Here is a 26,429-nt window from a genome sequence, read left to right on the forward strand (position 1 = left end):
GACTTGGTAGTAAAACTGTAGCCACAAACAATTTGTTTTAAAAAATAGCTAATAAAATATTTCATTGCTATAAATATGAACTCTATGCTTTTGCAATCAGTTTTATTAACATAAACACACCTGAAACCACACGTCCTGAAGGAAAGTGAAAACAAAACCTGGCACTTTGAATTCTGATTAGGGTCACCTAAGGTTTGGCATTTCCAATGCAAATCTGTTTGCATAAAATTTCATGCCACCATGACTCACACGGTGACCAAATTACATCAAGATAAAGCGCCAGGACACAAGAACGGAAGACATGAAAATGTGAATGGGAATAACAAGAACTCCATAAACTTCATGGCAGAGTCAACCAGAAGATGATATAGTGGAGAGAAAGTAGATTAACTGCTTTTAATATTTAAATAGAGATGTACCATAATTTGGTAAAAGTTCACCTCCAAATCCACATAAAGGATTGTAAAAAAATGAATAAGCACATTCCTGTAGTGTTTAGGTGGCTTGTCAGATTAAGTAAATTTGATGTTTATTAGGAATAAAGGGTACAATCTGCACTGCATAGTAACAGGTAAACTACTTTGCTGATGAACATGGCAGAATAAGAATCAGTAGTGAAGGAATAAGAATAAATAGATTACACTGGGAACAAATGTTTTGCCTCAGCAGATATTGTCAAAATTTGCAGGTATATAAAGTTTGTATAGCAGAAGAAAAAACGCTTTCATAATATATGCAAAAATAAAAATTATTTGGGGGATAAACGATAATGAATGACTACGAATATGTTACCAGTAAAATGATTTTAGCATTAAAAAGGACAGTTTTGAGTTACTTAACACTGTCATAGGAATCGAAACAATATTATTTAACACACAGCAAATAACTAAATACGGCATGATGACGAATAATTGAATAAATGGCACCGTATGCATAGCATGTTATGAATACTGAAATAATTTCAAGCTGTTTTTACTTACTTTACGCGAGAGGAACGTTAAAATAAAATAATACTTGCTCACCTTCCCGTGTAGAGATGATATGGCCGTCAATTCGGTTATTTAACAAAAACCGCGGTTGCCGAGGTAACAAGAATCAGTTCCACCTGGATGGCCTCTACGATGGCACGCAATAAACGCACGACTTTAGAGGGTACAACATGGTGAAAGAGTATTCCAGCATTACACAAGCACGAGCCTCTTCTGCCTGGAGTACAAAGACACAACACTGGCACGCTTCAGTCTGTTTTGTAAGATGCCGATGGATGCCGAGAATATCAAGTGTTCCGATTTACAAAAATCACAAGCACAAAAATCGTTCTAAAGAAAATCAACAAGAGTAATGTAACTAAATATATATATATGTGTGTATGTATATGTAGCGGAAGCAATAATGCAGTCGGAAATATGCCTAACACGCACTGTCGGCGATGTTATTTTAATCAGCGGTCAAATATCCAAAAATGCATGAGAAGGCTGATTCTCTGCACTCTCGCAACAGCCAGCCGCCTGGCTTGTGAAATGGTAGCCATGGCAGAGTGAATGCCAGTCCTGGCAACTCCAGTATCCGCTTTAGGAGCCAGTAACAGCGAAAGCAGCAGCAGCAGCAGCAGCAACGCAGCCCCCGCACTTAGTCTCTCTCCGTCACAACGCCCCTCTGTTAACAGATTTTTGACGTCCTTCGACAGCCGACCAGTTCTTCATTCATTCATAAAAAAAAACTAATTAACCCGCCCCCGTACACTGAGAATCACACGCTGATTGGCTGCAAACGCTGCCATTCCAGTGCGGGAGGACTTGATAAAAGTAGACGGGAGACAGCAGCGCGTGGCTGTTGATTGTCTCCTCGCTACAGCGCGCCCTCGAGCAGCCTAACTAAAGAACGAGGCAGGTTCTTGAAAAACAGAGGATGACGCGCGAGGCGTGCCGTCCCCCGAGAGTGCCATGAGCCTTAGCAAGTGGTGTGAGATGTTTACGCGAGGTGCACATTAAAGCTCTGACCGCGGCATGCTGCAGCATCCACAATGAGGAAGAGGCAATGACGTGCTAGAGAGTCGGAAGATGAAGAGAAGGCTTAGATGAGCATTAAACAAACATGAAACAGATACGGGATTTCAGAAATAATTTGCAATGAATTCCACTTTACCGCATTATGAAATTGCACACGATATAATAATAAATGAAATTTTAGAAGTCACAAGTAACCATAATCAGTGGTTGTTCAGTCATTGTAGAGAGATATCCATATCTCTTATATATATATATTTATAACCTAGTTTACTGTCAAATAATGCAGAGTACGCGACACGTTTTTCGCCCTTATTTGGGCTCATCAGGCGTACACACTCCACTGCACCCCTCGCGGTAATCGAACCCATATATATATATAAAACTTATCTTGCCTTTGCTCAATTCCAATTTAGCACTGTACAGGAATTCTCCGATTAAATAATTGAAGGCTGAAACTTGTATTAGAGGAAAATAATCAGAGTAGAACAGTATTGTGTTGTGGTGCAGTGGTTAGCAGCCTTGACCCATTAGCGCTCAGTGTACAATTTGCTTGATTTGTGGAGGTACAGTACTCGGCTTTTCTCCCACTTCTGAAAGGGTCAGTCCATGATTGCTGTGGCTGGCCTTGTATTACAGCAACTAACAGAACAATATGTTGCATCCTTTCAGTATGTATGTATATACAACAGACTATAAACATATTCCAAAAAAAAGAAACATTTATTAAGATTATTCTATTATTAGAAACAGCCTTGTACTTTAAGTTTTTCTTTTTGTCAATAACCACCTAAAAACATACCTTCATATATCCATAGCAGGGACACAAGAATCATCAATCTCTTAACCTGAAAATCTTTGAACAGTGGGAGGAAACTGGAGGATGTGGAGGAAACCCACACCCAAACTCCATGCGCTGAGCACCCAGGTCTCCTTGTTGTTAAATAGCAGCACTACCACTGCACCACCATGCTGCCCTTGATTATAAAACCACCTGAAGGACTCTGAGATGGTGAGAAATAAGATTCTGTGGTCTGATGGGACCAAGATAGAACTTTTTGGCCTTAATTCTAAGCGGTATGTGTGGAGACAACCAGGTACTGCTCATCACTTGTCCAATACAGTTCCCCACAGTGAAGCATAGCGGTGGCAGCATCATGCTGTGGGGTTGTTTTTCAGCTGCAGGGACAGGACGACTGGTTGCAATCGAGGGAAAGATGAATGCGGCCAAGTACAGGGATATCCTGTACAAAAACCTTCTCCAGAGTGCTAAGGACCTCAGACTGGGCCGAAGGTTTACCTTCCAACAAGACAATGACCCTAAGCACACAGCTAAAATAACGAAGGAGTGGCTTCATAACAACGCTATGACTGTTCTTGAATGGCCCAGCCAGAGCCCTGACTTAAATCCAATTGAGCATCTCTGGAGAGACCTAAAAATGGCTGTCCACCAATGTTTACCATCCAACCTGACAGAACTGGAGAGGATCTGCAAGGAGGAATGGCAGAAGATCCCCAAAATCCAGGTGTGAAAAACTTGTTGCATCTTTCCCAAGAAGACTCATGGCTGTATTAGCTCAAAAGGGTGCTTCTACTAAATACTGAGCAAAGGGTCTGAATACTTAGGACCATGTGATATTTCAGTTTTTCTTTTTTAATAAATCTGCAACAATTTCAAAAAATCTTTTTTTTGTCTGTCAATATGGGGTGCTGTATGTACATTAATGAGGGAAAAAATTAATTTAAATGATTTTAGCAAATGGCTGCAATATAACAAAGAGTGAAAAATTGAAGGGGGTCTGAATACTTTCCGTACCCACTGTACCATGCTTTGTATTCTCCAACCTTATAAAAGGTTACAATAGAAGACCCTGTGCTGTTATATTGGCAAAGGGAAGTTGCAGAAGTATTAAATGCAGGGCTGCCAACAATTGTGGCACATGTGTGTTTGTTAAAAATATGTGTTTCTTGATGAGGATTTTCTTTGAATGAACTTCTTTCAATTAAAAGTCAGATGTGTCTCATTTTTTCAGTGTAAGATGATGGTTCTTCAGCAGACAGTGATTTTTTTCTAACCCTTCTTACTCATTTTTACAAAGAGTGCCAATAATAGTGGAGGGCACTGAATATTCTTTGGATAGTCTTTTTTGTTGTTGACAATTTAAAAAAATATTGCTTGTAATTTTAGTTACGTAATTTGATCCACACAGATATAATAGTTTTATAATAAGGCCGCTTTCCATAGTGGCATAAACCGGTTAGCCAAGGGTGAAGTACATTAGTATATAACAGATCAAAGAGATTAGAGTGGCATGTAATCGTACCCCCTGATTTTCATACTACACATTATCTATCTTCACACAAGCAGCAGAATGTTGGGATTGATGGCATGCTCTGCTTTTCATATATACCTGTATATACAGTATCTCTGTTTGGAATTTCAGCACAGACAAAGCGATCTACATCATCAGCAGTTAATAATTTTTTTTGCAAAGTAACCAATAAATGCATGTGAGGTAAACTCTGTTTTTGAAATTCTCTTGACTTAAACTTTAAAGCCTTACAATATTTACATACTTCTGACATATCACCTATGTCCATATATTCAATCTTTATTCACCTTTTCATTATTTCTCCGATTAATAATTTCTCTTTCTTTGCACTAATGTGATGTTTACTTTCTTTGGTCTGACACTGTCGTTTTTTTCTGCTTTCATATTCTGTATCTTGCTCTGCATGTGTTTCTACGAGTCTTCTGAATTCCAGTTTTCGTTATCTCTAATCTGTTCTGCATGTGTTGGGCCCCTTATTTTTTAAGCTCTTTATGACGTTTATCTTTGTTTTCTACTCTGTGTTTTATTTCTGACCTCACTTTATCCTGCTTTTGTTTCAATGACTCATGGTCTGTGGTGATTACTTTCCCTTTTTCGAGTAATAATTTCTGTTTGTTTGCGCTACTGCAATTTTACTTTCTTTTTTTTATAATTTCTAATTTTCCTACTTTCATATTCTTTAACTTTCTCCACATGTGTATCGCGACAACTTTTTTTTTTGAGCCTTTCGAATTACACTGCTTTCATAATCTCTAACCTGCTCTGCGTGTGTATAGCCCCAACATCCGTATTGGACGTGCTTTTTTTTCAATCCCACTTGTTCCGGGCTTATAATTACTTTCCTTATTTTCTGAATTTGCACCTAGATTATTCTTTTTCTTTTTTGTCTCTCCAATGCTTTTGAGTCTGTTTTCTCCGAGCTGCTTTCTTCTTCGCTTAGTCGTCTATGTTTCATTTATAATGTATTGTCCATATACACTTTATAAGCACTGAGAACCCTGGGTCTGTGTGTGCTCAAAGCCAAAACACGACTGAGTGTGTTTGTTCCTTCCCGTGCTGTTATTTGGTTGTAAGTAGGGTGTGTCTTGCAAGAATCTCATGTTCTACATCATCTCAAGGCGCTCCATAGCCAATCTCTTTAGTCTTGCGGGTCTTTTAAGTGTCTTCTGTGATTTTATAAGATCACAAGAGCACAACACAAAGTCAGCAATGAGGTAAAGAAGAACCCTACAGTGACAGCAAAGGACTTGAAATAAATAGAACTGGCTAATATCTCTGTTCATGAGTCAACTATATGCAAGACATTGAACAAGAAAGGAGTCCATGGCAGGACACCAAGAAGGAAGCCACTGCTATCAAAAAAGAACATTGCTGAACACCTGAAGTTTGCAAAAGAGCAATTGGACACTCCACGACAGCACTGGGAAAATGTTTTGTGGAGTGATGAAACCAAAATTGAACTATTTGGGAGAAACAAGCAGAACTTCATTTGGTGTATCAACATCAAACAATCAAAACATCATCCCCACAGTAAAGTATGGTGGAGAGAACATCATGATTTGAGCCTGCTTTGCTGCATCAGGGCTTGGACAGCTTGCCATCATTGAGGGGAAAATGAATTCACAAGTTTATCAACAAATTTTCCAGGATAATGTGAGGGTGTCTGTCTGTCAACTGAGCTCAGAAGGGGCAGGGTGATGAAACAGGACAATGACCCCAAACATTGCAACAAATTCACAGCACAATGGCGTCAGAAGAACAAACTCCACCTTTTGGAGTGGCCCAATCACAGCCCAGATCTCAGTCCTATTGAGATGCTGTGGAATGACTTGAAGAGAGCCATACACAGAAGACAACCAAAGAATATGGAAGAGTTAAGGCAGTTCTGCAGGGAAGAATTGGCTAAAATTCCCCCCACACGATGTGCAGGTCTGATCTGCAGTTACAGGAAGCGCCTGGTTGAGGTCATTGCTGCCAAAGGAGGGTCAACCAGTTATTAAATCCCAAGGTTCACTTATTTGTTCCACTACCACTGTGAACGTTGAATGCGTCTGTAAAATAAAGACATAAAAGAGTAGAATTTTTTTGTGTGTCATTGGCTTAAGCTCATTGTGTATATCAATAGCTGTGACTTAGATGAAAATCAGATCACTTTTTATGACCAATTCATGCAGTGAACCAGATAATTCCAAAGGGTTCACATACTTTTACTTTGACTGTATATGTACAGTATATAGTGTGTGTATATATATCTATACTAATAAAAGGCAAAGCCCTCACTCACTCACTCACTCACTCATCACTAATTCTCCAACTTCCCGTGTGGGTGGAAGGCTGAAATTTGGCAGGTTCATTCCTTACAGCTTCCTTACAAAAGTTGGGCAGGTTTTATATCGAAATTCTACGCGTAATGGTCATAACTGGAAGCAGTTTTTCTCCATTTACTGTAATGGAGATGAGCTTCAACGCCGTGGGGGCGGAGTTTCGTGTGACATCATCACGCCTCCCACGTAATCACGCAGTACATAGAAAACCAGGAACAGCTCAAAAAAGCGCTTAAGAAAACATGCATTATATAATTGAGAAGGCAGCGAAACAATAAGAAGCGGCGAGTGACATATACAGCCATATTCATGAGTTCTGCTACTTCGGAAACAAAGCACGATGTAAACCTACACTTTAAATTAAGTTCATAGACAGGCTGCCGCTGGCGTTTGTAATTTAGTGCCTGCCCATATAAGGCCATCCGTCAGCGGCAATCCAATAGCAAACTGCCACGGGTAAATATTCACGGGTGAAGGACTGTGCTTATGCAGAGGAAGATGAGATGGTCAGGGTGGTGTTTGACACAAACTCAGCAAACTGCGAGAGAAAGTTTTAAGTGCCAGGACTAAGGTAACATTAAATACAGCCATGGACATAGCACGAGATGGCACCAGCACAGCTGGGAACCTTCGATGCATGTACACCGAGCGGCTCACGTGAACTGACGCAGTGCACAGATAAAAAGCAACAGTTCCAAAGAGCTGAACAAAAACGAATTACACAATTGAAAAGGCAGCAAAAAATATGAAGCGTCTGATACATATAAGCATATTCATAAATCCAACTACTGCGGAAACAAAGCACACGTTGGAAAAAGTCAATGTCCCGCTAAAGGAAGACAGTGTAAAAAAAACCCGTGCATGCAGTGTGTCAGGTCTCAGATAAAGAAGAAGACGAGCTGTTTATTGATGCAGTAAGAAAGGAATCGATGAATGAAACCTGTCATCTTTACAACGATTGACAAACACGGAATGTAACTTGAACACAACACATCCTACAAATACGAACCTGATTGAAAGAAATAATGATAATCAAATCCTTGATGACAGCAACACTCAGTAACACTCACAAAACAAATACTGTATATTGACAGTCATGTTACGTTATTTTTAAAATGTTCCCTTTTCTTTTTCTAGCTTTTTTAACACACTACTTCTCCGCTGCGATACGCGGGTATATATATATATATATATCCCGATCTACATACTCGAATAATGGATACTTTATTAGCCATCAATGATTGTTTTGGTAAAGCCATACTCAGTGTATTCATTAGATGAGCGGTAAAAAGTAAGAGCGAGGGAGGATGACTTATTGAGGCATGCAGGCTGTAGTCTTGCGTCAACTCTATCTGAATTGCGATCACATTTGAAAAAATATATCTTTTCAAGTTCTATTTAGTCCATATGTGTCAAATTCAAGGGCAGTGGGCCACATCCGGCCCGGCGTGTAATTATATCCGCCCGAGATCATTTTATATACTGTATTATTGTTATTAAAGCCGGGTATATGAAGCGCTGGTAACACAATAAACTACAGATCCCATAATGCAGCGCTTCAGCTGCCTTGCCGAACACTTACGCGTTAATCAAGTCTACCTTATGATGCTGCAAGTTATTGCGAAGCTAGCTCACACGATGCTGAAGAGAAAAGTTGATTCTGAAAATAGAGCCTTTAAAACCGATGGGAGGCTGAGTATATGTTTACTGAACCCGTGTGTCTCATTTGTGGAGCTAATGTGGCTGTAATTACAGAATTTAATCTAAGACGGCACTATGAGACAAAACATCAGGGTAACCTGAATGCAATGCAGAAGATACAGAAAGCAGCATAATTAAATAAGAATCTGACACTTCAGCGGACGTTTTAACCCGTGCACAATCACAAAGTGATTTCAAGTGAAGCTGCTTTTATGGGAGACACAAATGCACCAGTTCACCTTGCCCCACTTTCCCTGTTGCCAAGTAATGTTAAACCAAGTCGTCACTACGGTGTTCCCAAATCGCACTTTGCTGATAAACTGGCGCACTGAGTTTGCACGGCGCTTTGGTGACTTTGAAGAACAAAAAGTCCGTCTACATGCGGCTCGAACCTTGTGCATGTTTGGTAGCACATATCTGTGTGAGAAGCTCTTCTCAGTGATAAAGACTAACAAAACAGCACACAGGAGTCGCCTCACTGATGAGCACCTGCAATCCATCCTGAGAATCTCCACAACACAGAACCTCACAGCAAACAGAAACGAACTTGTTGCCAAAAAAAGATGCCAGGCGTCCAGCTCTAAAATGACATATGAGCAAAGACAACTGAATGATTTGATTTGTTATTGCTGAAAGGAACACATTTTATTTATATTTCCAGGTTTTGTTATGCAGCATGTTCATATTTGAATTTGTATAATTTTGACAGGATATATTTTTATGGAGAGCAAAATCTTTTGGGATATTTAAAATCTAAGTTTATTTTGTATATAAAATTACATAAGAGTAAAGAAATTTGAATGTTTGTTCTTTTAACGTTTACTTTATTTCTAACTTGTATAATTTAGACAGGATATATTTTTATGGAGAGCAAAATATTATAAGTTGTTTAAGGTTTGAGTTGATTTATTCACGAATAATATTCCTGTCTGTTTTTACCATTCCTACCAAAGATATTTCTGTCGACTAAATAAAAATTCCTTCTATTTAAAATTTAAATAGAACTTGAACAAATACGATAGTTCATAATATCCACGCAGACTTGCGTAAGAGCGGGAGTCATCCGTTTTAACAAGCAGCGTATTGCACTGATCTGAAATAGCTGTGTGTGTATATATGTAGATATGTATGTATATGTATATATATGTTTATATATGTGTGTGTGTATGTATGTATATATATATATGTATTTGTGTGTATATATGTGTGTGTATGTATGTATGTATGTGTGTATGTATTTATGTGTGTGTGTATATGTAAGTGTATATATGTAGATATATATATGTATGTATATATGTGTATATGTATAGATATGTATATATATATATGTTTATGTGTGTGTGTGTAAATATATAAATATATATATATACTGTATATATATATATATATATGACAACAACACTCCTCACTCACAACAGTGACAAAACAATTACATTGACAATCATGTTACTTTATTTTCAAAATGTTTCCTTTTCTTTTTCATTGCTCCTTTGACACACTACTTCTCCGCTGCGAAGCGCGGGTATTTTGCTAGTCTCTATATATAATCTTAATTTGGGTCTTGATCTTTGTTTGTCCGCGAATGAATTAGAAGAAGCACTAGATGGCAGTAGAGAGACAGCTAAAACATAGGCATTGCATTAAGAATCTCCTCTAGGCTTATACTACTGAAGACTGTAGTACTCCAGTCACACCTCAAAACGCAGACATTCCAACTAAACAAATTGTTGTGCTTTAAATTAACTAAAGAGATCTTCATTTAGATCTTGATCTTTGTCTGCGAATTCCATGCATGCGTAGACCACCTTCCAGTTTAGTACGCTGTTGTTACTCACGGATGTCAACAATGTGCCGGAATAACGAAAGGGGTGGTGGACAGTGTTACACTGGTTAGCTCATGAGGCCTGGCTAGAGAATGAGATTGCCGAAGATAAAAGGTACGTGCCTACGTAACATATGGATGAAAGAAAGACAGTGGGTAAAATGAATGACAACATAACAGCATGTTCCGGAAATTATTATTGTTATGTTGTAGCCGGCGAGTGCTGCGCGTCTCACAGTTGTACCGTGGCTTGCTCACATGTCAGTGAAGTGATCTCTATTTATGCTTTAAAGAGCCTGGATACCTATGTGTCCCCCTTTTATAACCATTGCTCCGTGTATATTGCCTTACTCTTTGGATTGCCACAAAGCAACCGGCGAGATTGGAGAAAGGTTGAGAAGACATCGTGAGAGAAAACGACAGTGTCCTGAAAACAAGACAGACTGTGAACGGACAGAAGCAGAAATGCTCCTACACCACCACATAATTACGATTCGGATAGTGATTCCGAGTAGGCCGTTCCTATCGAATCAATATCCAAGGGTTTTCTTTTTCAATTTTGTTTCCTTTATAAAAAATCATAATGCTGTGCAACGAAGGGCCCAGTTCATGACTGGCAGCCGCGTTTAAACAGGTAGCCCTTCACAGACAACTTTAACACGCGCAACGTAGTTGGGCACACATGGCTAATATATATATATATATATATATATATATATAGTGAAAGCCATGGGGACGTAGAGCTCCCCATACCCGGACACAGACAGGCACAGACAAATACAAGTGCAAAACACCACACAGTTTCCTTCTTCCTGGGGCAGCTCTGTTTTCCGATCTCCTTTTAGATGCTATGTACACAATTCCCAGTGCAACACTTCTCAGTCCCTTCTCTTTTCCTTCTTTCTTTCTCTGTCTCTTTCTCGTTTATGCAGCCTCCACTCCTCTCCTAGCAAGCTTTATCCTCCACCTCCCAAATATGGCTCCTCGAACAGAGTGAGGCAGCCTCTTTTATAGTGCACCTGGAAGTGCTCCAGGTGCTCTCTGATCGTCTTTTGGCAGCACTTGCAGTTGTTGCAGAAGTGTTGCCTTCCAGGGCTCCGGAACTGTCCAGGCGACCCCTGGCGGTGGCTACTGGCACCAGCAGGGTTGAGCTTCTAAGCTCCAAACCCATAGTGCAATGTAATCCAGGGGGTTTGCCCTCTCGTGTTCCAGGGGAGGTATTAGTGTGAATATGTCCTTTCCCCGGTCATTCCATCACAGGGGCATATATATAATATATATATACAAGATATATACACAATATGTAGTTAAAGGAACCAAGCAAGGACTGAAAATGATGGCATGACATGGTGCTGAACATGAGCCACAATTTGTTTAGTTGACAAGTATATTTATCTGCTAGAGAACCCCTAAAAACACTTATTTATATTTTTAATATTGTAGTAAATGCATTGACAGCAAACTGAGCATGCATTTATGGCTGTTTATTTGATTAAAGAAAATACTAAGTACATATAGAGTTCTTCTATAGTTATACTTAGCAACAAAAACAGTTTCTGTATTTCTCTAAATGGAGTACAGGCAAGCTAAATTCCTAACTAGAGGTCATACAGTATTTAGGTTGAGACTTGAACTGCTGTGAAGTTCAGGGTTGTATGTCGGCCTCATCATATGTGTTTTAGTACTGCAGTTATAATGACAAGCAATCTTAAGTCCATGTCATTGGGCACTTTGTATAACAGGTCACGAATGTCCTTAGAGTCTGTAATGAGTGCCTCAGAACACATACACTTACAGTGAGTATAGTGATTTTTATAAGATTTTAGTTTAGGAGTTAGAAAGCTGGAAGAAAGATTCAGTGGAGACCATACCGTCTGAAAAACATGATTGAATTATTATAATTATAGTACAGATCATATTACAGGGTGCAGAATAAAAGATTTTTATTATTACTTTCAATACTGTAAGAGTACAAGAATGTGTATTATTATTATTATACACTATATCATAATTTTGCATTTAATAATTTAGTGAAGGTTCTGCATTAGTTGTGGGCACTGTGGTGCAAATAATAGGTTTTCAAAGAAGGTGTTTGAAACACTTAAAATAATTGTATGCCATTCTTCCTGGAAAGCAATCCATTGAAAGTTTGCATGAGTATATATACTCAAAACACATCAATCAAAGACATCCTGCAAGAATGAAGGAATTGTAAATTAAGCAGACAAGAAACTTTTTTTGAAACATTGCTATAATGTCTTATCTAGATGGAGAAAAATAGGTTATTTAAAAGGTAAATGTAAGTCCTCAAGGCATCTGATATCCACTGTAGATAGAATTTCACTAAAAATGACATTAAGGTGATACTTATTAGTAGAATCTCATGTTTTGGAAGGCTAACTCTGCAACAGGTCAGTGCCTTGAGGTCACGGCTCCTTGTCTTGTCAAGGAGGTGAAGTAGCTAGCCTTAACTGCAGTAAAATATGTTTTCGATGTCAGCTAGGGAGACACCTTTAATAATGTAGGAAAAGAGGAGACTATAAATAAGTCAAACAAAGACAGGTGAGTCACTGACAGATGGAAGGCACCATCCACCAAAGTTAGACAGTAGTATTGGTAATCAACAATAGACCTAATGTTCCACTATAATAATTACAAAATTGAAAATATAAAGGTAAAGCTTTAAAGTTTAATTTTAGAAAGGTGAATTTCCAACACATAATATAAATCCTCCTAGGAATACAATAGGTTAATGTTCTACATAAGAATCCTCAGAGTATATTTAGTAGTGAAGAACATAAAATACAGAATAATTTCTTGGTAAATAGTAAAGAGTGCCTAATAGAACATTTCAGTGGTTGAGTATTGTGATAAAAAAGAAGTTAATGAAGAACAGTCAATTCTATAGCGAATATAAGCAAAATAACCACAGTACTAGTTATTTGTGTTTAAGTGTGGTAACCATCACAAGATTTCATTAAAGTCCAGACAGATCAAATTTTTAAATCAAGTAGCAGATATTACTAGGAATTTTACAGAATGGGAGTCTGATTTATCCAGAGTTGATGCACTAAAGGCCAGTATACTGTTCATCAAATTTAAACCAATGTTGCTAAACTCAGTGCCGCTGAATATGCAACCAACCTATTTTAACTTGCAAATGTCTCAAAAACTAAGCTTTCTTGCTTAGTTGTTTAGATATTTTGTAATAAAGTTTGGACTCTATTTAATTAGAGCAGCCATCTTTTATAACAAGGCCAACATGATGTCACAGGTTGGGAACCTACATTACATGTTTAACAAACACACGGTATTATAGTGACCAGACACTAATTACTAGTGCCCCTTAAAACTAAAAACAACAAAATCACTGCACCAATACAAAGCAATACACAAAATGGCGTGACATAAAAATTATTATTCAAAATTGTGACAAACTTACATTACTGAAACAGTGTCAAAATAATAAATAAATAATAAAAGAAACCACATCTTCATTTGCATATTTATGTCCATAAGCACAAGAGCAACAGTTAACCAAGAAATTAGAAATGATAAAAAGCACCAGGAATAAATAATTTTCGTGATGTCAAACCTAAGAATTTGTTCATTTTTTTTTTCAAATTAGAAGAAAGTGAAGTGTATTAAGAACAAAGGTGAAATGGGAGATCAAGAAAAAATAGACTAAATACTTTTAATTTTTTTTTTTTCTGAAATTTTACTCATAGTTTTCAGTAACATGTAGATGAATAAATAACCTGCTAAGACTTGACAACATTTATTCAAGAGTTTTTAGCCACACTTTTGATTATACAGTACAGTATATAGTAGATATTATTAATTATATATTCTAGTGGAGCTTTTGATGATAGATTATATATCTCTAATATGTGTTTTTAGAAATCACAGCTTACTGGATATAATTCTTGAGGACTGGAGCCTTTCTAACAAAATACCATATATAAAAAATAATAATAATTGAAATGATCTGGGTTGCTATAGACATGTAACCTTAACATGCATCACAGAGAAATTAAAAGAATCAATTACAAAAGAATATAACTGTAGTACTAGGGTGTTTTACCGTGTTAGCCATTATGAATGTACTGAAAAGTCAAGCAAAATGACACCTTGTATTGGCTAAATAAAAAGGTTACAATATGCAAGCTTTTAGTTAGCCAATAAAAGGTGTCATTTTGCTTGACTTTTCACTAAAAGAATATGACTGAAGACATAGCACCACATTTGGGTTTTAATGCAAAGATCATACTTCGCTAATAAAAAAATGGGTTGAAAATTGGAGGACAAATATAAAACACAGGCGTTTGTCTAGATCTTAACTTTTTGTTTAATAAACACAGAATAATACAAACAGAAGTTATTGATACTTTAAGCAACAGTGATCCCAACATGGTAAAATTTGAAATCGTCTTTGAAATCTCACACATGTAAACAAAAAGCAAAGACTCTATGGGGATAAAGAATTATTTAAAAACCATAAAATGGGAAAGTAATAACTCATCAACTATAAGTGGCTAGTCGTGTCATTTCAGAGACATTCTAAAACCAGACTGTCTCCAGTAAGTACAGTAAGTACATTCCAAAAACCAATAAAGTGGAAAGAGTAAAGAAATTTCCAAGATGGATTAATAAGGGCATTGTTAAGATGTAAAACTGACAAGATCACAGCTCAAGAAAAATTTAATAAATAGCCAAATAATTCTGACTATGAGTAATACCAGACATTGCAGTAAAAGTTCAAAAACCCATTGAAAAGGTCTAAAGAGAAATAAAAAAAAATGGTAGTGAAATGTAGACAAACAGCAAGCAGTTTTTTGAGTACTATTTCAGTATATAGATAGTAAAAGATAAATTAAGAATCCTCAGAAATACACAAGAAGAAATCAATGAAAGTGAGAAGTAAATATCAAATGAACTAAATAAATATTTCATTCATGTATTTGTGAAGGAAAAAACAAATGGAATGCAGAAGTAAAAACAAGCTGTGAGTTCAAAGATTTTAAATTAGAAGAGTCAGATAACCTTCAAGCCCTTGATACAATGAAGACTAATAAAGCCCCTGCACCTAATATGATTTTACTAGTTATACTGAAAGAATAAAAGATTTAATTTATCAGGCATATTTGAGCAGTTACTTCAAATAGGAGACGTACCAGAAGATTGCAAATGCGACTCAAATCTACAAAGAGACAAAATTAATCCAGATAATTACAATGAATTCTTACTTCTATAACATGCAAAATTATGGAAACCATAATAAGATATAAACTAGAAAAATACCTGTATGAAAACAGCATACTAAATACAAGCAGTATTTATGAAGTGAAGATTCTTTTACACCACTTTATTATATATATATATATATATATATATATATATATATATATATATATATATATATATTTGAACAGGCTATTCAAATCGTTGATAAATGCAGAAAAATGCAAGAGAATTTGCTCAGACTTTCAAAAAGCCTGTGATACAGTTCCTCACAGAAGATTAATTTTGACGTTAGAAGTTGTTGGAATCAGAGATAATCACAAAATTGGATATCAAGTTGATTAACTGGCAGGAGACAAAGTAAAAGGAGAAGGTAACCAGTGGCGTTCCTCAGTGGTCTGTCCTTGGAATTTTTATAACTTAAATTAAATACATAAATTTTGGCATATTTAGCAAACTCATGAAATTTGCAGATAAAACAAAAATTAGAGCAAAAATAATTCAAAAAGACTAAGACAATTTTCAGAACTGGGCAAACACTTAAAAATGCAGTTTAATGTAGAAAAGTGCTACACATGGGCAAAAGGAATTTAAAATACAAAATGGGAGACACTGTTCTATAGGAAGCAACCTCTGTAAAGGATTTAGGGGTTTGCACTGACACATATTCACAATGCTCACATTGTCTAAGCAATGTGCACATTCAATATAAAAGTCAAATAAAATGTTAAGTTATATCACAAAAACTTTTAAGTGCAAATTAAGGGAGATTATGCTTATTCTATATAATGCACTAGTGAGACTGTATCTGGAGTACTGTGTGCAGTTCTGGTCACCATGCTACAAAACAGACATAGCAGAACTTGAAGCTATATAGTGGCAAGCAACCCAGGACATAATGACATGTCCTACTCAAAAAATTAAAATGAGGCTACGTGGGGATCTAAGACAATTCTTCAAAAAATGAAAATCCAGATTAATTCTTTTGAGTAAATATCAAACTGTGTACACAAGGACACCAGTGGAAATTAAGGGGAAGTGCATTAGGTGTACTTTGTAAATGATATTAAAACAGTATTGGAGAGTTAAATCATGTATCTGCTGTAGATACCACATTTTTGGGCCTTATGTGTTATGTCAATCTAAGGCCTTTCTAGTAATCTAATCTAATATCTTCTTTTAAGTTACATTTTATGATATCTGTTATAAAAATATTGAAATGTCAAAAAACTGTTCACTGTAATGCCTGTAATTTCATGATTTGTATCTCAAGAGCCTGAGTGATTGCATGGAACCAAATAGAGCTTGGTAAATAGTCACAGGATATAGACTGATGAATTGTATTTGCTTTCTCTAGATCCAAAACTGTTAACAGAGATATAATGTCACTACTCATGACAAAAATATTTAAGATTTGCTACAGTATGTAGCAAACAATATATATTAATTAGGACTTTATGTCCCTATTGCAACATCTTTTTCTTTTTATTTGCTTTTTAAATGGTTCATTTCTTGCTGTCCTGAAATTCCAGTGGCCATCAGCCTTGTGGACATTATTTCTGCAGTAGACCAGATGTCAGTCTGCGGCAGTTCTAGCTGTAAAAACCTGATACCAGTCTGGAGGTATTTCATATAGTCTCACAATCAATGGTAGGCAGTTATCACTACCAGAACCTACCAGCTGTCATATCCATATGGTAAGCAAGAGAGACAATACATTAATCTGGTCAACTATACTTAAAAAAAAAACCACAGACCTGGCGCCTTTCAAAATCCCTAAACTGTTTATAGGACTGACAAAAGAAATCTTGGAGACATTCTTTATATTATGAAGGTGCAGTAAGTATACCAGAGGCATCTTGGTCCAATCCTGTTTTTCATGTTTGTGCAGTGAGCCTAATGTGTGGTTCTCTCATGATGGTTTTGAGTCTCGTAGTTATCATGCAAACTAATCTGTAAACTGTACCTGGCCAAGCTTATTTAATATGCTTTTTACAATGAAAATAACATGCTAAGAACACATTACAAAATTAAGCAAATGTGAAAATGTAGGATATGGTGAAGTATATAGGTTCCATTTAGAGATAAGTAACACATCCAAATATTGCACTAAGGTACAGTGGTAGAAACACGGAGTTTGGATATGCAGGGTGAGCTATATTTTCTGTAAGAATTAATTTTTCAGTGTTTGTAATGACAGCTACCATAAGGTAACACTGCTATGTAAATTAAAAAAATGATACAGTGCTTTCCTCAGTGTATTCTCTACAGGTATTGGGGAAAAAAACTTCAAATAGAGCCCAGCTGAACTAACAGTTTATGGCTGCAGCTGAGAAGTCTTCATCTGTCAGGGACAGCCACAGAGAATTCATATCAGAATATTAAGCAAGTTTTCTCACATTTCCTGTATTTAGAAATATTAGATCTACATGTACATATACACAAAGTTTTTTTTTTGTTTTATTTAATATTTTTTGTACCATACAAAGGTAGTCTGTTCTATTTCAACTGTCTGTGGTGGAGTATGTAAGTAACACTTTGAAATTAAATAAGGAGAGATTACTAACATAGCAGAAGGTCAATATTGTAAGTAATTTAGTATGATCTAATGGTAAGTAACAAACTTCATTTTGTGTTATATTTTCTTCTGTGGAGAGCACACTTTTTTTTTTTTTTTACAGATACAGCACGGAGACATTTTTTTTTTCATTCATACATATGAAACATTGGCAACCTTGAGACACTTACTTAGGACCAATTTATTTAAAACTCGGAAGGGAACTAACATTTTTTTTGTTTACAGACAAATTCCTTAACTACTAGGATATATTTCCTTTGCAAGATGGTAGCCAAAGCATTCAGGAATAAGGAAAAAAATAGTCTAAGCTTCCTATATGGTGCAAGGAAGATGGTAATGCACATTGCTGTAACATTACTGTATTTATTGCCATTGTGTTGCAAAACAAACCATAGATATTCTCATCTAATTCATAATTAACATAATAGTTAATTAATAGTGTACTGTAGGTAGCAGAGCATTAAATATAGATAGATAGATAGATAGATAGATAGATAGATAGATAGATAGATAGATAGATAGATAGATAGATAGATAGATAGATAGATAGATAGATAACAGTGTTGAGATTTGCCTCAACTGAACTTTCAAATAAACACTATTAAGTCTGTGGATGGTACTAAACTGGATGCAGTGTTAAGAATGAAATAGTGTAAATGCAGCTAATTACCATTTTCTTGAAAAAACCTGTGGGAAGAGCAAATCCAGAATGGGTATTACACAAGATCTTTAATAAAGTTTTGAAGACTATGAAATTTTAACTTTACTGAAATCAGCTGATACCATTATTATTGGAGTGTTAACCAATTTAAAATAGGCCGAAGAGTGTTTATTTTTCCATGACATACAGTACCTTTTTGAGGTCTGATGTGGAGATGATGTGTAATGCCTTTTTATTTAAATAAATGTCTTTTTTTCTTGGTTTCTTGGTCACCACATCAGCCCTTTCTCCTTATTATTAGAATATACGATATATATTATAAATAAAATGTAGCTAGACATCCACAAAAGAAGAAAATGGGTCATGTATCTTAAACTAGTTTTTTATTCCTAAGCTTTTGACAACCTGCCAGGTGTCATCATCAGAGGAAAATGATTAGACATACAGGAATCAAAGGCAATATAAAGCTGGTGGAGATGGAGGAGTAGGTTATAGGGTGGGGGGAATTAATAAGGTGGGGTTCGGAAGGTGCTGGTCATAAAGTCTATTTTATTATTTAGATGTTCTTATTTAAACCTGCATATGCTGGGTACAAGTCCAAGTGTCTGTTAATGGCATTTTCCTTAGAAAGCCACAATTCATCCAGCTCTCTGGCACTTTAATATTGGCCATGAATTTTATTTTCACAGTGTCCCAGTTAAACTTGTATCCAGTGGAACTTGTTGGTATGTAAATCAGAGACTGTAGGTCTTTGCCTCTGACAGCACTGGAATTTTTCTGTATGCACGTTGCAAGTCTTTTAGATGTTTGTCCCACGTATACTGATGACCATGCACTGCATGGAATGCTGTAAACTTTGTTTATTGTCTCTGTGGTTGACTTTTTGCTTTTGGCATTGAAATGGACAGTCCGTAAAATGTTTACCGGTTTGATCCCAGAGCTGGACAGGGCACATGCTGTACTTTCTTACATGCCACAATGATAAGCGAGGGTGAGGTACGTGCAGTGCACGTTGGGCAGAGTGGCCTAGCAAACTTAATGCATTAGCATTTGACGGTGGTGGTCATGAAAATGCCAAATATTTTGCCTCTATCACATTATTTTGAAATAGTATTTGCTGTAGGAAGATGCCATATAATATAATAAATATTTATGCTATTGGATAGTTTTACATTTAATTGTCTATACCATAAAATATTACCTGGAAAGCTATACAAAATTAAATATTCAATGTTGCATATTTAATAGTCATTTCTGGCTGACAGCCCATCCTGCCTTTTATATACTGTACTGTATTTATGCTGATTTAAGTCTGGGTTTGGAAAATGGATGGATATAATAATTATTTTATAGTTTCATATTTATTTCAAACAACATTTTAACTACATTCTTTTTTAAAGTCTGTAAATAATTACAATACATTGTAAGTTTATGGTTATTAAGAGCACAGTGGACAGTACTGATGCATCATAGTTCTTGGGTCCCAATTAGATTTCTGGTTGAATTGCTTTCTGAGTGGAATTTTGATTTTTTTCTCCCATTAATGTCAGATTTATGTCAATTTTCACTGAAGTTTCTTTTCATGGAGCAAAGACATGTTGTTAAGCTGAGTGCTGATTGATGCCCTGTAGTGAAAAGGCATTCAATCGTGGATTTCATATGTGCCTCAGCAAAAAAAAAAAGAAGCAGGTACAGGATTTATATGGATGGGTGGGCAATTTTCACTTCAACAGAGAACATTTGAGCAAGCATAATTGATGGAGATGTGTGAGAGATGAGTTAATATCTGAGTGGAATTTGTTTTGTTAACATGTTAAAGGTATAATTACAAAGAAGATATAAAGACATGGATACAAATGTAGAGCTGAATAAATAGTAATTATAAATATCTCTTTAAGAAAAGCTTGAAAATATTTTGTGTAACATATTCTTAAAATCAGCTGTCTCTTAAGCCCAGGTATGTTGATTTAGTTCCGGGCTCAATTTCTCCCCTTTTGTGGCTTTCTCATGTATTCATTATGTATGCACTCTAATTTAGGTTGCTTCTAAACTTTCCTTACAGATATATAAGTGAATTTAAAATATGTGTGGGTATGAGTGTGCCCAGTGGTGGATTGGTGACTTAAATGTAGTTTTGGCTCCTGTCTGGACTCTACTGCCCTTGGTATGGGCTCTAACTCCTTGTAAGTCTTTAATGGAAAGACTAGGTTCATCTAAACTAATACAATGCATCTATTCATTTTCTATATCTGCCTAATTCAATTCAGAGTCACAAAAATCTATTATGTCAGCACTGGGCAAAAGGCAAGACTCAATCCGTAGATAGGGTGCCAGTCTGTTACAGGGTGTGTTCAAGTAACCTAACTCATCATGCACCTATTTAGAGTCAGTAGTTATCTCATGTTACTTATATTTCAGATGTTCAATGGGAGCAGTACTAAAAGAGCAACTCATGCTAACATAGGTTTAAATCCAACAGCAATGGTCACTGTTCCAGGATTTGGGGATGTCAGGAAGCTGTGTGAACTGCAACACCATTGTCCTAGTTGGGAATTACATCTTGCTTAAGAAACTATGAAAAAAAATCCTACCAATTGACAACACTGCATTCTTACCATTTGAATGGCAGTAAAATTCTTAAAAAATAAGTACTTATAAACACAGGTTGTTAAAGTGTCTCTATTCTCTCGAAGCACATAGAGAATTTTAGGCTAAAGATTTTGAATCATGCCAAGCTGCTATTCTGAAATGTAAAATATACAATAATATAGGTGGAGAGGTGGCTCTGCGGCAAAGAATCTGGACTGGTATCCAGAAGGTTGCCAGGTTGAATCCCTGTTACTGACAAAGGGGATCCTACTCCGCTGGGCTTTAATAAAATTAAAAGGTGCTTCAGCTAACTATTATCTGTTTTTATATGATTTTTCCCCCTTTTTTCACTAAACAGTTTCTGTTTTATTCTCACCTTTTTTGTATAGATTGCAACTATGCAATAAAAGTGGAATAAGTTCTGACAGGATTTATCTTGGTTTCTGCAATTTTGGCAGGGGTGCTTAGACTTTTTATATCCATTGTATTAATGGAAAGTATTTTATGGAACACAACATTCAAATAATAATGTTAAAAATAATTATAGCAGTCACAAGACATCATTATGTAGGGCAGCTAATGATTTGTTGGAAGTAGCCCTTTATCCTTTACTAGCAGACCACGTGCGCTTTGCTGCAGTCACTGTAGTTGGAATAATTATGTATCTACATGCGACTTATAGAGCTTCCTTATATACAACATTTTTGGTTTGTCCTCCTGGAGCCAAAATATATAAATTTTCTCTATGACTAATTTGTGAACATGCTACATAAAAAATAGAACAAGAAAAACAGCAACACCGCCGGGAAAAACAGTAAATGAGATAAAGTAAAAGTCTACCAAACACTAAATAAGATAAATAAAAAGGGGCAACAGCGCCGGGAACAACAGTAAAATACAACAGTAAATGAGATAAAGTAAAAGTCTACTAAACACTAAAGTACAAAAATGAAGTAGAAAGTAACAGTAAACCGCAACACCGCCGGGAACACCGGTGTTCTAACGAAACATCCTACCCACTGATCTACTCATACTACGCATGCGCAGACCAAAATTACGCAACTTAGCCTTACTACATTAATGCATTTATTACGGTTTACTGCATAGGTACTTATTGTCAACATTTTATAAGTTGTATATTTTGCATGTGTGACTTTTAATCTTGTACAGGCCATTGTATCCATGCACGAGTAATGACCGTCTTGTGAAATCTTTGCATCAGGCTGTGTCTCTTTTGGGCATTAAATGATGCATATATAATAAATTGAGAAATGTTAACATTTCCATAAATTGATAGACAACTTCTAAATACAACATGTTAAATGATGAAATGGTATAACGTTATAAGTTTAATGTTATGACTTACAATAAACTACGGTAGGATACTTCAACAAAGTAGGACAAATCGTCAGAACACCGGCACACCGCATCTACTAAACACTAAGAAACACTAAGTAGAAACACTAAAGGAAAAAATACTATTCAGTAAGTACTGCGTCTAGTAAACAGTAAATCAGTAAAGGAGAGAGGACTAAACACTAAGGAAAAAGAATGACAAGACTGCGTCAGCTGCGGAGCTCAGCTCGGAGCGAAATGAAGTGAATGAAATGACGTGAATGGGAGGGGAGATGATCACGTGACTCCCCCACCCGCCTTAACTCTCAATCCCTCCACAAACACACAAACACAGTCTCTCGGATCCCAACTCTCCTTTATATGTATAGATGACACACCTTGAATTATAAACTTCAATGGGGTCTGTTTCAAACCAGACTGCATAAAGCAGGAAATAATTAACGACATGCAGTACATTATAATAATGATCGGTATGGACAGTACTTACAAAAGTGATTAATTACAGTACTTATCTATTTAAGCAATTAAAGAAATCTTTTTTTAATAACATTGCATACACTCAAGTCGAACTTATACAGTGAACAAAATAACAGTGTATACAATCAAGTCGACCTTAACTAAACAAAATTCAAACCCCTCCGATAGAAAGAGAGGAGAAATGGCGGCAAAAATGTAAAAAAAAAAACAAACAAAAAAGGGAGAATGTCATTTTCTCTGATATTAATGCTTAATTTAAAATATTATTAAATAGATCTTGCTATATTTTACAAACATTTTGAACAGATCTTACAAGCAAGAATTTGATTTTTCCCAATTTCAAATAGTACAGAACATCAGTTACCCACTGACTTATAATTGAGCAAGATAAATCTATGTGCAAGTAGTGTGGTACAAGTAATTGCAATCAAATTGTCCTTCTCCCTTTTAAGCCATCTCAGAGTACACTGAACACAGCTATTAATGGATTTGGAGTGATTGTAACACCAAAGCTGTCTGATAGGCATTCAAAGATTTTTGTCCAAAATTATGTTAATTTGGTGTACTTTCAGAACATGTGGCCAACTGAGGCTGGAGCTAGATTACAATGTACAATGGCAAATAAGGAGGATTTGGCAATACCTCTCCCCTGCTTGGATCGAATAGCATGCTTCACATTAGTCTCCAGCAATTCACGGTAACTTGCACTAGAGACTGTAGTACCCCTCAGCATGTAGTGTTTGACAATAACCCGGGTGCACGAGTGGTTTAGAGGACAAGACAAAACCTTTTATTCTGTTGGAATCCAGGCACTTACAGCCAGGTGGCTCAAGTGCATTGAGAAGGATGGAGAATGCATTGAGAAATGACATCACTTTTGTAAAGGTTAGTTCCATTTTCTAATACATCTAATTTTCTAGCTTTAGCTTGACTTCCCCATATATATATATATATATATATATATATATATATATATATATATATATATATATATATATATATATATATATATATATATATATATATATATATATATATACTATATCTATATCTATATATATATATATACTATATCTATATATATATTAATATGATGAATATATATATATTCATCAGGCCGTGATCTTCAGCTCTTTCTGGAATGGTTCACAGCTGAGTGTGAAGCGGCTGGGATGAGAATCAGCACCTCCAAGTCCGAGACCATGGTCCTCAGCCGGAAAAGGGTGGAATTCCCTCTCAGGGTTGGGGGAGAGATCCTGCCCCAAGTGGAGGAGTTCAAGTATCTCGGGGTCTTGTTCACGAGTGAGGGAAGAATGGACCGTGAGATCGACAGGCGGATCAGTGCAGCGTCCGCAGTGATGCAGGCTCTGAATCGGTCTGTCATGGTGAAAAAAGAGCTGAGCCGTAAGGCAAAGCTTTCAATTTACCAGTTGATCTACGTTCCTACCCTCACCTATGGTCATGAGCTATGGGTAGTGAACGAGAGAACAAGATCGCGAATACAAGCGGCTGAAATGAGTTTCCTCCGCAGGGTGTCTGGGCTTTCCCTTAAAGATAGGGTGAGAAGCTCAGTTATCCGAGAGGGGCTCAGAGTAGAGCCGCTGCTCCTCCGGATCGAGAGGAGCCAGATGAGGTGGCTCGGGCATCTGATCAGAATGCCTCCTGGACACCTCCCTGGTGAGGTGTTCTGGACACGTCCGATCGGGAGGAGGCCCCGGGGAAGACCCAGGACACGCTGGAGGGACTATGTCTCCCGGCTGGCCTGGGAACGCCTTGGGATTCTCCTGGAAGAGCTGGAAGAAGTGGCCGGGGAGTGGGAAGTCTGGGCCTCTCTGCTTAAGCTGCTGCCCCCGCGACCCGACCCTGGATAAGCGGAAGAGGATGGATGGATAGATGGAAATATATATATAGTATATATGCAGTATACAGTACATACAGTATACAGTATATATACAGTTCTCTAAGTGTTTTAATCCCGGACCGAGGGCTGAAAAAGGTGCAACAGATAAAAGAATCTTCTCCTTGAAGTACATCCTGCATTGGTTCCATATTCTGAGTGATTGATGGACAATTGAATTTTTGATAGTTGGTATATTTACAATAATTAGTATTAGTGTGGCACAAAGAATTTCAGCAAGATTTTATTTATATTTCAGACCTGGCTTGTGTATATTCATCATTGGTGTCAATCTGCAGGTCTCTATAGCTTGTATATTTGCCACCCAGTAATTAAAATGAAAGTTAGGTAGTGCCATGCAACCTTCTGCTTTAGGTCTTTATAGAGTCAGCTTTTGAATGCGGGGACTGAGGTTATAATTGAGTCTAATTTCTTAAAGAACAATATTTGAAATGGAAAAAGAAGCTTGGGAAGCATGCTCATCTTAACAGTATTGTCTCTCCCTGTTAATGTGAGTTGGAGGGTAAACCATCTATTTACATCTTGTTTAATTTGTTTCCATACTGAAAGCAAAATAGTTTTCAAAAAATTGTTACTTTTGATATTTACACCTAGATATTTAAACTGTTCTCATAAAATAAATGGATAGATGTCCAGACTACCATTTTGTGCTAGACATTACACTGGAAAAAACATACTTTTATTCAAGTTGATTTTGAAATTCTGCTAGTGCATTATGGACTTTTGATAAGGATGTTTGTAGGTCTGGTTTATACAGTATCATATCATCTGTGTATAGTGATATTTTCTATTCAGGTCCTTCTCAGATAATCCCCATTATCACAAATGCATTTCAAAAAGGAATGGCCAATGGCTTGATGGCGATTGGAAAAAGCAATGGTGATAGAGGGCATCCTAGTACCACATTCTAGTTTGACATAGTTTGAGATACAGGAAATCAATTTAAAAAATATTTTCAGCTCTGATATCATGGTATTAGTGTAGTGGTTAAGAGTGGTAGTCTCACAGCTCAAGCTAAATGGTTTCTAAACTTCTACCTGGTCATTGTCTCCTTATGTCAGTATAGGTTTGATTATGGTTTCTCCCATGTCCAAATCATGTATGCATGTAAGATTGATTTAGTGAATGATGTGTGTGTGTGAGACCTGCTAAGGACTACGTCTGATTCAGGATCCTACTTTGTACTTAATACTATCCTAGCATGCAACATTCAAAAGAATTCAGAAATAGAGACAAATTGTAAACCTATTCAAGTTTTATTTGCATGTTATTTTGTCGAATTGATTATATCACAAAAGAAACTGGGGATACTATTTATGTTATTCTTAACTTTACAGTTCTATAGCTTCATCTATAAATAAACCTAAAGTATTTTACCTAATTTGCCTCTAAATTTGACAAGTCTAAGGGTGGCTTATTTTTC

General features: G+C 36.5%; 1 protein-coding gene across 3 annotated transcripts in view; it reads right to left on the reverse strand.

Annotated features, from left to right (window-relative positions):
• Nucleotides 1-26,429, reverse strand: part of LOC120539499 (rho-related BTB domain-containing protein 2-like) — a 150,605-nt gene that overhangs the window by 40,775 nt on the left and 83,401 nt on the right. The window contains exon 1 of one of the 3 annotated variants that reach the window (XM_039769610.1): nucleotides 1,023-1,680. The exons of the other annotated variants lie outside the window; for them this stretch is intronic. The gene's annotated coding sequence lies outside the window, so the exon portion shown is untranslated. Of the gene's footprint in view, nucleotides 1-1,022; nucleotides 1,681-26,429 lie in introns of those variants that run through there. 3 annotated transcript variants of the gene reach the window in all.

This window comes from Polypterus senegalus, chromosome 11 (assembly GCF_016835505.1).
Source record: "Polypterus senegalus isolate Bchr_013 chromosome 11, ASM1683550v1, whole genome shotgun sequence".
NCBI classification, from domain to species: Eukaryota; Metazoa; Chordata; class Cladistia; order Polypteriformes; family Polypteridae; genus Polypterus; species Polypterus senegalus.